Genomic DNA, 10,298 nt, shown 5'->3' with positions numbered 1-10,298 from the left:
GGCTCCGCAGTAGGCTCGGTGCAGATGCACTTAAAACACACTATGCGCATTTGCATCGAAGGTTTTTTACCGACGCAGGTGTCAGATTACGTCCTGGAGTAAGTGGTTGATCATTACAAAGTGTTGGTAAAGAAGCGCAAACTGGCTTTGTAATTCAATCAATTTCCAATTTAACTTTTTAAAGAAGGAAAATAATTTAGATCCGGAATTGATCAGGGAGATTTTCAAAGAATCAATTGCCATGATTGTTTACCAGTATTTTCACACTCGATTAGACGCAATTGTCACGTTAACAGTAGCATCTACCGCGGTCAGTTTTTATTTACAGGTTTACAGTTGATCTAGCAATTTTGCAGTAAATTAGTTACGAGCATTGGTTTTAAGAAATGGGAAAGTGCCTGCGTTTTGTTGAGTTTATTTATTTTATTGACGTACTAACAACGTCAACGAGTATAATGTAAAATATTTGTGGAATCAGACGTTGTCGGGTAACCTCTTCTGTTCACGTTAGCAAATATCGGAAGCTCAGTTTTTAACATTGTCAGGAAACGTGATCACGACTAAAAAATAAAATAAAATGCTACTGTAATATTTCTCAAAATTGTGTCTCAAAATGCGACCAGATTGCATCCTCAGCGCATATTCATTTCACAAAAAGTTCCTGGGGAGCATTGACCCCGGACACCCCTAGAAAGCTCGTGGCCTTCGGCCACTCGGGACTTCTCCCCCAAACGCTAAATCCTAGATAGGAACCCTGAAGGCGCACAACATGCGTGAAATGGTTTTTGAAACCATCCAGTCTTTAGAGGTCAGTACGCGGATGAAGGAAGACATTTGATGACAGCCATGACAAGATTCAAGAATTTCAAATTCTCCGCCTAGTGCATGACAATGGTTATGCATGATGTTGTTTATATCAGCAGTTAGAAGAGGAGACTAGCTTCTTCATCTGACTGTGCTTTAAAATACGTTAACAAAGTATTTTTTTTGCGAATGATTGCATCAAATACCCCCTGTACCTCGAAGAAATGGAGGGTCTTGCTAAAGTCAGCCCCCGAAAATTTATGAAGAATTCCTACGCGAAAATTGGGGTCGTTAAAAAAGATACCAGGCATTCTGTGCAATCGGAGTTTTAAAATGCTCTTAAGGATCTCAATCGGAGGGATGAAAAAATGCCCACGTGGATTCGTTGGGACAACTTTGTTGAACCCCAAACGGCTCGAGTAATTTTTTTTTAGTATAAGAAGTATTCTGTTATTTACATAATACCGTTCCTTTCACACGATATCACGAAACGCCTTCTTTTCTTTGCTACAAGGATAACAACAAAAAAAATCACTAAATTTAGCGCAAATTTTCTAATGATAAAAACTTGTTCAGAAATCCAAACTCTACGTTAAGCAGGCACACACCAGGTCTATTCCTTAGTATGTGGATAGAAATTTCTTCGCATTTCTTCTTCCAGATGCGCTTCAGCCATTCGATAGAGGGCCACTCTCGTGCTTCTCAAGTTGCTTAGTTCATTTGCCCAAAATGGATTCTGGGTAATTCTGCCATTGCATGACAAGGAAAGAACCCCGATTCTCATTTCATTGATATTTATAAGTGTCGGAACCAACAACCCAAAATACAGCATCCATGGCAGACTTTAGCTTTACAAAACTTGCCCAAATCGTATAAGTAGGTCCTCGAATTCGTCGACAGAAAGGCAAGAGAGCAAACCTTTCAATCGCCACCGCCATGTTTACAAGACAACATTTAGGTGCCCCCCAGTCTGCATTAAACCATCTCTCACCTCTGTTTTCTTTCAAAGGCTTGCCTTTACTCACATTCCAGCTTAATGATCCTGGAGTGGGATCTTCTGTAGACGGACATGGCCCAAAAAAAACACTTATAAAAGATAAGATTACCAGGTTGCAGCCAAACAGCTAACTCCCGAACGCGAACCGTGGATAATTGTAAGGGTGAGGGTTATAACTGAGCACACATTACCTAAAACAGACAGATGTGTCGATGAGAACTTCGTATACGGTGAAGGCAAGATGCGGGCCAGTCCTTTTTATCGCCAAAAACCGTTTTTAAAAAGCACGGTATTTGGGATCCCGTAATGAGTTAAACTTAGTACGTGGTTTACAATGTATCCCTAGTGCCGAGGAGGCGGGAGTAGGGAAAACTCTTAAGACTATGCTCTGCGCGTTGGTAGTTGTTGTGTGGGTTTGCTTTCTACAAAAATCTCGGCCTAACCAAGAGGGTTACAGTTAGAATACCTGTAACTGGAACTCTAAAGGGAAACGAAAACAGTTCGCGTCAGTCGGGTGCGATTAAATATCCAACTTGCCATGTTAATAATTGATATAGGTTTAACTGATTTTACAGCACTTCAGTATTGCCGTACAGTGCAAATAAGACTTATCGTTCAGAAAATGTAACAGGAATGTCACACTAGAATGTCTCGAATGTCCGAGCGAATGTAACCGAAGTGTAGTGAATATATGCACCTGTCAGTGGTTTCCCAAGGGAAGGGGGGGGGAACGGGCAAACCCACGGGGTTTGACATTTTCCATCCAAATTTTGGTAGACTGTTTCACTCTGGAAACAAAGAAGTTTCAATGAACATTCCACCACCCTGGGGGGAAATTCAATAGCAATTCTGAAGAAAAATCCGAGTACCAAAATTATCAAAAGTGACTTAATAAACGTAGCCTTGGCGGAAACTGCACAGGGCTATAATAAAAACAAGCAAAAGATGCTACAAGAAAGTGTTACATGGCATCTTACACGATACAGAAGGAGCATTTCCAGAATTCAGTTGTGGGCTCACAATGCTCACAAATGCTCCACACTCGAAACCACTGAGATGAAATCTGAAAATGGCCAAATGTTGGGTCCTTTCGGCACAGGCCGGCCAAAAATAGCAGTCTTTTTCTTCTGCAAATTGCCAGGAAAGAAACAACTATCAAATGTACAATTCCAGGGAACGGTGACTGTCTTAAAGGTAAAGCTAGTGTAGGATATACAAAATATCTGAGATCACTCACCTTCTGTCAAAAACGTGCTGTTACTGCCTTTTGACGAGCCAAAATGTCAGATTCTGCTTGCCCTTCTATTCGGACGAAGGACTATTCCAGATCTTGGCTTGTCATAATCTAGCGACTACCACCACTGTAACGAAAACTCATTACGAAGGTAGGTGGCGTGTGGTAAACCGGAAATAGCAGATATTCACAGGAATCTCGAAGGTATACGGAGTATTATTATCACTTTGTCGGGCATTGTGACGCATTTTGCGGACTCATGGAGAATTGGGCGGGCTAAAATGTATCTTTACTTCAGCTGAAATAAACCATTGAAAACTATGAGGTTGGGTAATTATACAATTAATTTCAAAAACTTACAAATAATCTATACGGAGCTTTCCTTTCAGAACCCTTACCATGTTTGGAAAAACCAGTTTCGCTTCATGGTGGCCTCAGTTCAATCAAGGGAATTTTATAAAAGTAAAAAGCCATTCAACTTATTAAACACTCGTTGTTGGTTGTTCAGACTCTTTTGTTGTCTTTTTTTAAAGCTTTTATTTTCTCAAGGCCTTCCAAAGTGGATCGTGACTAAAACACCACAACGAAGTACCTACGAGGACATACGAGTAACATAACGAGGACATACACATAACATGTAACATATCTCGTGGAAAAAATTGAAAGCTAAATGTTAAAAGAGTGCTGAGGGCCTAATCAAATGCAACGAGCGCTTAGGGCTTAATCAGTAATGCGAGTGCTATTTCGTTCACACACGAAACTCAGGTACCATGAAAAGTGTAGTTACCCCGATCCGTAAAATGAAAGCCAAAATGTCAAAAAGACGAGTTTAGGTCTAATACACCTAACGAGCGCTTTCGCCTTAATACTCGTGTGTTACTTCGTATTTCGTAGTGTGTGTACTCGTATGTTACTCGTATGTACTCGTGATGGTGTTTTTACTCACAATCCCCCAAAGTGATAATAGTAGTAATACAGTCTATGTTCCTGGGCATAACTTTGTTTTGTGGGCCCTTGTCCAGAGCTCATTTAACCCTCGCCTAACCGGCTAACTGCTGGGAGCTCTTACGAGTCCGAGTCGGGCCAAAAAAACGTTTATGCCCGCGAGTATAACAATCCATTATTTTAATATTAGATCGTATATAAATTTCGAACTTAAGGACGGTGCCTATTAATTAAAAGGTTTATTTTTTGCCCCCGTTTTTATGATATCGCAGGAAATGTTTGGAAGAATTGGGGGTAACCACAGCATTTTTCAAAGATAATTGATGAATGTTAGTTGTTATACAAAAGCTATAAAATATACAAAAGGTAATGTAGTGGCGTTTCTTTCTCAAATTGAAGCTTAATTATCTTCTGGACAAATGACATGGATTACCCCCAATTTTCTTTTTGGATACCAAGAGTACTTACTACTATAGCTACCTACTTTCTCCGGATAGTTCTAAACACGCACAAAAATATCACTTGCATTAGTAATCATCACCGAATGACGAAACTGAAGTATCTCGAGATCCGAAGTAACGTTATAAGCAATAACAAATAGACAGGCACCGTCCTTAAAAAGTTGCCCCTGTGACCAAAAAAAATCAATTCATATTTTTCTTGTGGATTTCAAAACTATGTTAACAAAACACTAAGTTACCCCCGTTTTAAGCCTTGATTTTTTTCAGAAAAAGACACCTCCTTATTTTAACTGTTATTTTCCTATTTAATGGTCCGCCATTACTAACATTATGTTTGTGAGAGAGCTGGATCGTGGAGAAAATGACGTCAAAGGCTCACTAGTTTAAGAATGCAATACGTGTGTACCGCCGGCAGAAATTAATATGCAGCACGGGGGTGGTTTCTGGGGCTTTTCAGACTTTTAAAACCCTCACGCTTTGCACATATTACATATTAAATAACTAAGCTGCGTTACACACGCTGAAATTTTAAGCTAGTGAGCCTCTGACTTCACTACCGTCTGAGGGTTCCAATCGGAACCAAATATTCCTAGCTCGATTTTATAAAATTGTAATCCATGATATGGACGAAGACCCTGGTGTTGTGCCATTCTACGGTTAATTCACGTAGATGCCTCTGAAAAATGGACTTGAATGGCTTTGCGAGAACTTAACACTCCAAAATAGATTTAACTTGAGTTGTGGGCTGTTCGACTCGTCATGGTTCCTTCCGTACAAGCTTATGAAATTGCTCAAAAAAACTGGCCATCCAAATTTTTTGCTAGTTTTTGACTACTCCATAAGACACCACTGTCAGCAAAATTAACGAAAAGTAAAAAAATGGTGCGGTTTATTTAATGGCCCCAGCAGTTTCACCAGCAACCTTTGTAGCTACCTTAATGGAGTTGACAGTAGAATCCACCTTACAAGAAGGGGTTTTTCTCCACTAACCAAAACATTCACGAATAAAGGCAGGTAGTTGTGGGGGGAATACTGCGCGTGTGGATGGGGAGTTGAGGGAAAATCATAGCCAAAAGTTGGGGCAAAGTCTGTAAAAATAAGGAGGAGAACTGAATTCCACAACGCCAAAATTTCAAAACTTTAAAATTTCAGAAACAGCCAGATAGAACATGTACAAGAGACTTAATCAAGTAGGAGGGATAACACAGAACCATGAAACATGAACCATTCACTCCCTCTCTAACAAAAATAGCAAATAACAATATAAAAAAACCTTCACACTAAAAGCTGCGGTTCTAAAAAAATATGGAAAAGGGTGGTTTTCGAAACCCAACGGACTCCCATGCAAAAACAAACATAGGTTCCATGAGGTAAAGAAAAAGCTGACTACGACACCATGAGGCTCGTTAAATTGCTTTCGAATTCATTCACGAGTAGAGCGCAACCGAGCAAGAGGGTTTCTCACTCACGCGCCGGACACGTCTAACCGAACCCCCCTCGTGCCGAAGTCAAGGGAGAAAAAAGAAAAAGAAGAACGACAAAAGTGTTGACCAGAGCGGGTTGACCCAGGAGAGGAAACAACCGATATCTGAAGTAAAATTACAGTTAAAAATAAAGAAAATAAAAAAACATTCGGTTATTTACATACAAGAAAGAGCTGATACAACATTTCCCTCTCAAACTTCTGGCTTCCGTTTTTTGGATTGCCGTAGTTTTATTTCAAAATGCTTTCAAACAAAAGCGAATTATATATAATTGGTAAAAATCTCTTCTATCAAAAATCCGTTTACTTCTCTTAAACATAACCACATTATTATCGAAACTGTATTAGTTACTGTAACCGAAAACGCACGCAACGAGTACAAATATTCCACGAATATTGTACAGTTAGTTGTACAGTAGAGAAACCGGTATCACTAGTTTTGATGCTGACGGACGGTTTACACCGCGCGCTTCTGTTACTTCTGTTACAGGGTTTTGGTTGTTTGACAATTCACGTGCTAAAAATACACTACGAAAAAGTTGTTTGTATTTTGACTCGCCTTTGCGGGCTCGTCAAAATACAGCAAAATTCGTAAAATACCTTATGTGATACTGCACCCCAAAACATCTAATAAGATATATATACTGTACAAAAAAATTATCATAGTTTACACCTCAAACTACCTACTTACACAAAACTGTAATCCAATATTACCCATGAACAAAACCAATACATGCAAATTAATTTCCAAATTTTCCGAATTACGTTTCTGTACAAGAATTCATCTGATCTGCCATTTAAATCTTGCGTTACGAATTTATGATTTACATTTAATTGAGAACGAATCCGTTCATAGGTGGCCGAATAAGGAAAATACGCTTATTCAAGGCGAAGCAAAAATTGAACACCATGGGACAACATCCTCACTGTCCTAAGATTCGAAATCCAAAAAGAAAAAGAAAATAAAACACATAGCCACATCATCATGTACCAGAAACTTATCTCACTTAGTATTGTACAATTCCATTTTTCAAAATATAAACGTGTGAAAAAAAGGTTATGTTTCCCGGATAGAAAATAGCGTTTTCAATCCGAGTCAAGCCATTTGTAACTGTACATTACAAGAACATGGCGTATACTAGCAGTGTAATTTCTAACAACCAATTCACCACGTCGTTGCCTCATGTCGTGGTAAACACTGTTGCTATGTGGATACAAGGTTACGGAAGCCAAGTGATTATTGGCCATCACCTACACAAGACAAACCAAAATAATTTAAGCTTTTTCATTGCTATATAAGGCGGTAATTTTGCACACAACAAGATCATAGACATTTGAAACTTTGCCAAAAAATAAAGTGGCTCGGACGATCTGCACCATTGAATAATGGCACAAAACCCGTTGGTGTTTCCAGTCCAACCTTCCGCCATATATATACTTAATGAAACCAAATGGTGGAAAGGTTACCATTACTAAACGTGGAATACACGAACCTCAAAGATCATGTGCCTGCAGGTGGTAACAAAAGGCTTGAACCAAATGAGGTTGTTGTGTTTGAGTATACGCGGTACACAGACCTATAAGGAAATAATGGAAAACTAGAGAATCACAGAATTACTGCAATGAGATCTTCAAGAGAAAACCGGAGAGCCTAGAAGTTGTGTAAAGTTGGCGCTTATTTCATCCAACTCATCGGTTGAAAAGTCCCCCACTAAATCGTAATTACTGTCAAAAAAACAACACAAGACCATTTTCGTCGAGGAACTGTTTATTAAACCTTTTCAAAACCTTCAAAAGCGAGAACACATGTTGTCGCAATCGATGTTGTTCCCCCGGTTTTTTTTTCCCGCCTTCCGCCCCACGGGGTTCGAATATTAGTTGCGCATCATTTAACCGAAAGAATTTGATTGGTTATCTTCTTCGAAAAAAGGTGTGTTTTAGTGCCACCGTACAGGCCAAAAATGCAGACAAACGTGAACCAAAAAGACTTGTCGAGTTTCATAACCATCTTTTGCATTAACTATGGACAAAACGATTACCATTTGGTAAAGTCTGTTAATTTTCGTCGACATTTCTCCCATAAATCCACGGCCCAAAACAAACGTCATCTTTGAATACAGAAAAGTGACAACTTGGGTACGAATTTTCCTCAAGTCTTGTTCTTAACATTGATTGAGGTGATCCTTTTTCGGTTGACGTCGCCGTCGTAGATCTTAAAGAAGTCGCTATTATGTAGAATTAGCCAACCCGAAGTTTCTCGTTAATTATACTGGCAAAAAGCTCTGGCCACATAAACCTCCCTTAAATCAACGAAAAATTAAAAAAAAACAATTTACCCCTCACAAGTTATGTTGATAAATAGTAACAAACAACACAAAAAACAAAAAACGATCTGCTTCGAGAACTTAAAAAAAGCGCATATGCAGATCCCCCACCAAAGTTACTAGATTTGTGCAAAATTGTAACTAAATATGCTTATTGACAGGAGACTGTCACAGTCGGACTGACGTGTTGTGGAGATCGAATGAATACCGTTTTTTTTGACTTGCATAGGGAAAGTCCACTAACACAAGAAAATAACTTCCAAACCACAGAAAATAATCTTTACAATCGAATTGTTCGATAATCCTTTTTCCAATGGAAGAGTTTTAAAATGAATGAATTTCAAAAACGCTTGCTTTCGTAATTTCCCTGGCGCTGCCAACTTGAATAATGGCGACGTGTCGTGGGTAGCCCCATTCTATTTAGCCACTTTGCCGTATGTTTTATTTCTTACAAAAAGTTGGTGGTGTGGGACGTCTAAATGTTTTAGATGTCTTGTAAATGTAGATAAGTGATTCCTAAAGTTCTAATTTTTGCTACCTTCGTGGGAGAAAATTGTCGAGCATAATTTGATTTGCAAACAGTAATTTTGTTATGTTTAAAATTATTTATTCGTCAGAGTGAAGGTTCCCTTAAAGGAAAACGAAAGGAAAGGTCCTCTGACTCTGCAAATCCATTTAATGTTGTTGATAATTACTACCGATATAAAATAATAGGCTTTTACCTCTTAAAACTATCTTCTTGCCTATGGTGGCTTTCACCGGTAATAACTAAAGTTTGTTCATGGTCTATACCTAATACATTGTGCACCTCAGGTATTGCCTCAAAAGCAAATTGCCTGTAGTGCCGGTGTGCGTCCAATGTCGAACGTGAACATCCGATGCGACTGGGTGTAAAGAAACCGTTGATGTAACCGCTTCAGCTCAGTAGACAAGTGAGAATATCACTGTCAGGGGGGGTAGAAAATAACAAATATGCGTTACTTTTGTACCGGGGACACTGAAAAACGACAGACATGCAGACTGTGCAGACCGTCTGTAAAAATGAAAATTCCGTTGCCCTGAATTAGGTCATAAATACCATTCGGTTAGCCTAATTAGGCCTAAATAACATTCGGTTTTAGCCTAATGTAGGCCTAAATAACATTCAGGTTAGCCTGTTTACCGGGTAGCTCTCAATTATAGTGAGGGTAACGCCATATTTTAACCCCCTGGTCGGCACTGTCTGCACAGTCCCTGCCAGTCTGCGTTTTGGCGTGGAGCGCTTTGTACCCTGTTCAATTACCACAGGAGCCTCGACCGGTTTACCCCCAGAAAATTCCTGGACACTAATCCCACTGAAACGAACAAAACACAACAAATTGGGAGCAATTCTGGATTGATTGACTATGGAGGTAAAGTCAGTATCGAAGGAACATATTTCAAGCCAATCAAGAGGTCAGAAAACAATAAAGCAACCTGCCGTAAGTCCCTCGCCAAACGGCTTTCGTCGCGCCCTCACCCGCAGGTTTGCTTATAATTGGCCTTCCTTTGATTAAACTAATGTCTGTTGTGAATTACATGATTGGCTTATAGTTGTTTGCTTGCTTTAGTTTTAGGTCAAACACACTTTAGGGACACACCTCAAATGAATCATATACAGCTTTTCATAAGGCCTCAGTGGCATGGTGTTTTGATCTAATCCTAATCTTACCCTAAAAAAAAAGTTAAGTATATGATAGGCAAAAGGCAAGAAAAACCTAACAGAGACAATAAGAAATTAAAATGAAATGATAAAGAAATAAATTTTCTTTTTACTCAAAACAATAACTTTTGCTGTCGAGTGAAGTTACAGTTCCATTGGGTCGTGGGTCGTTTTCCAATTTTTATTTCCCCCTCCTGTGGACGAAATGATTCGCGGGGGGGGCAGGTGGTAAAAAGGTGAAATAACGTTTCCCATTGCGTTATAATTAAACGTAATCATATCCTAGCATATCCTTTCTTTACCCACGGATTTGTAGAGTCGCTTGGTGTAGCTAATATCTCCGAGCATTTACCCTCCCAACCATGATAC

Source organism: Montipora foliosa, chromosome 1 (assembly GCF_036669935.1).
Source record: "Montipora foliosa isolate CH-2021 chromosome 1, ASM3666993v2, whole genome shotgun sequence".
NCBI classification, from domain to species: domain Eukaryota; kingdom Metazoa; phylum Cnidaria; class Anthozoa; order Scleractinia; family Acroporidae; genus Montipora; species Montipora foliosa.
Note: the sequence above shows the minus strand (reverse complement) of the source record.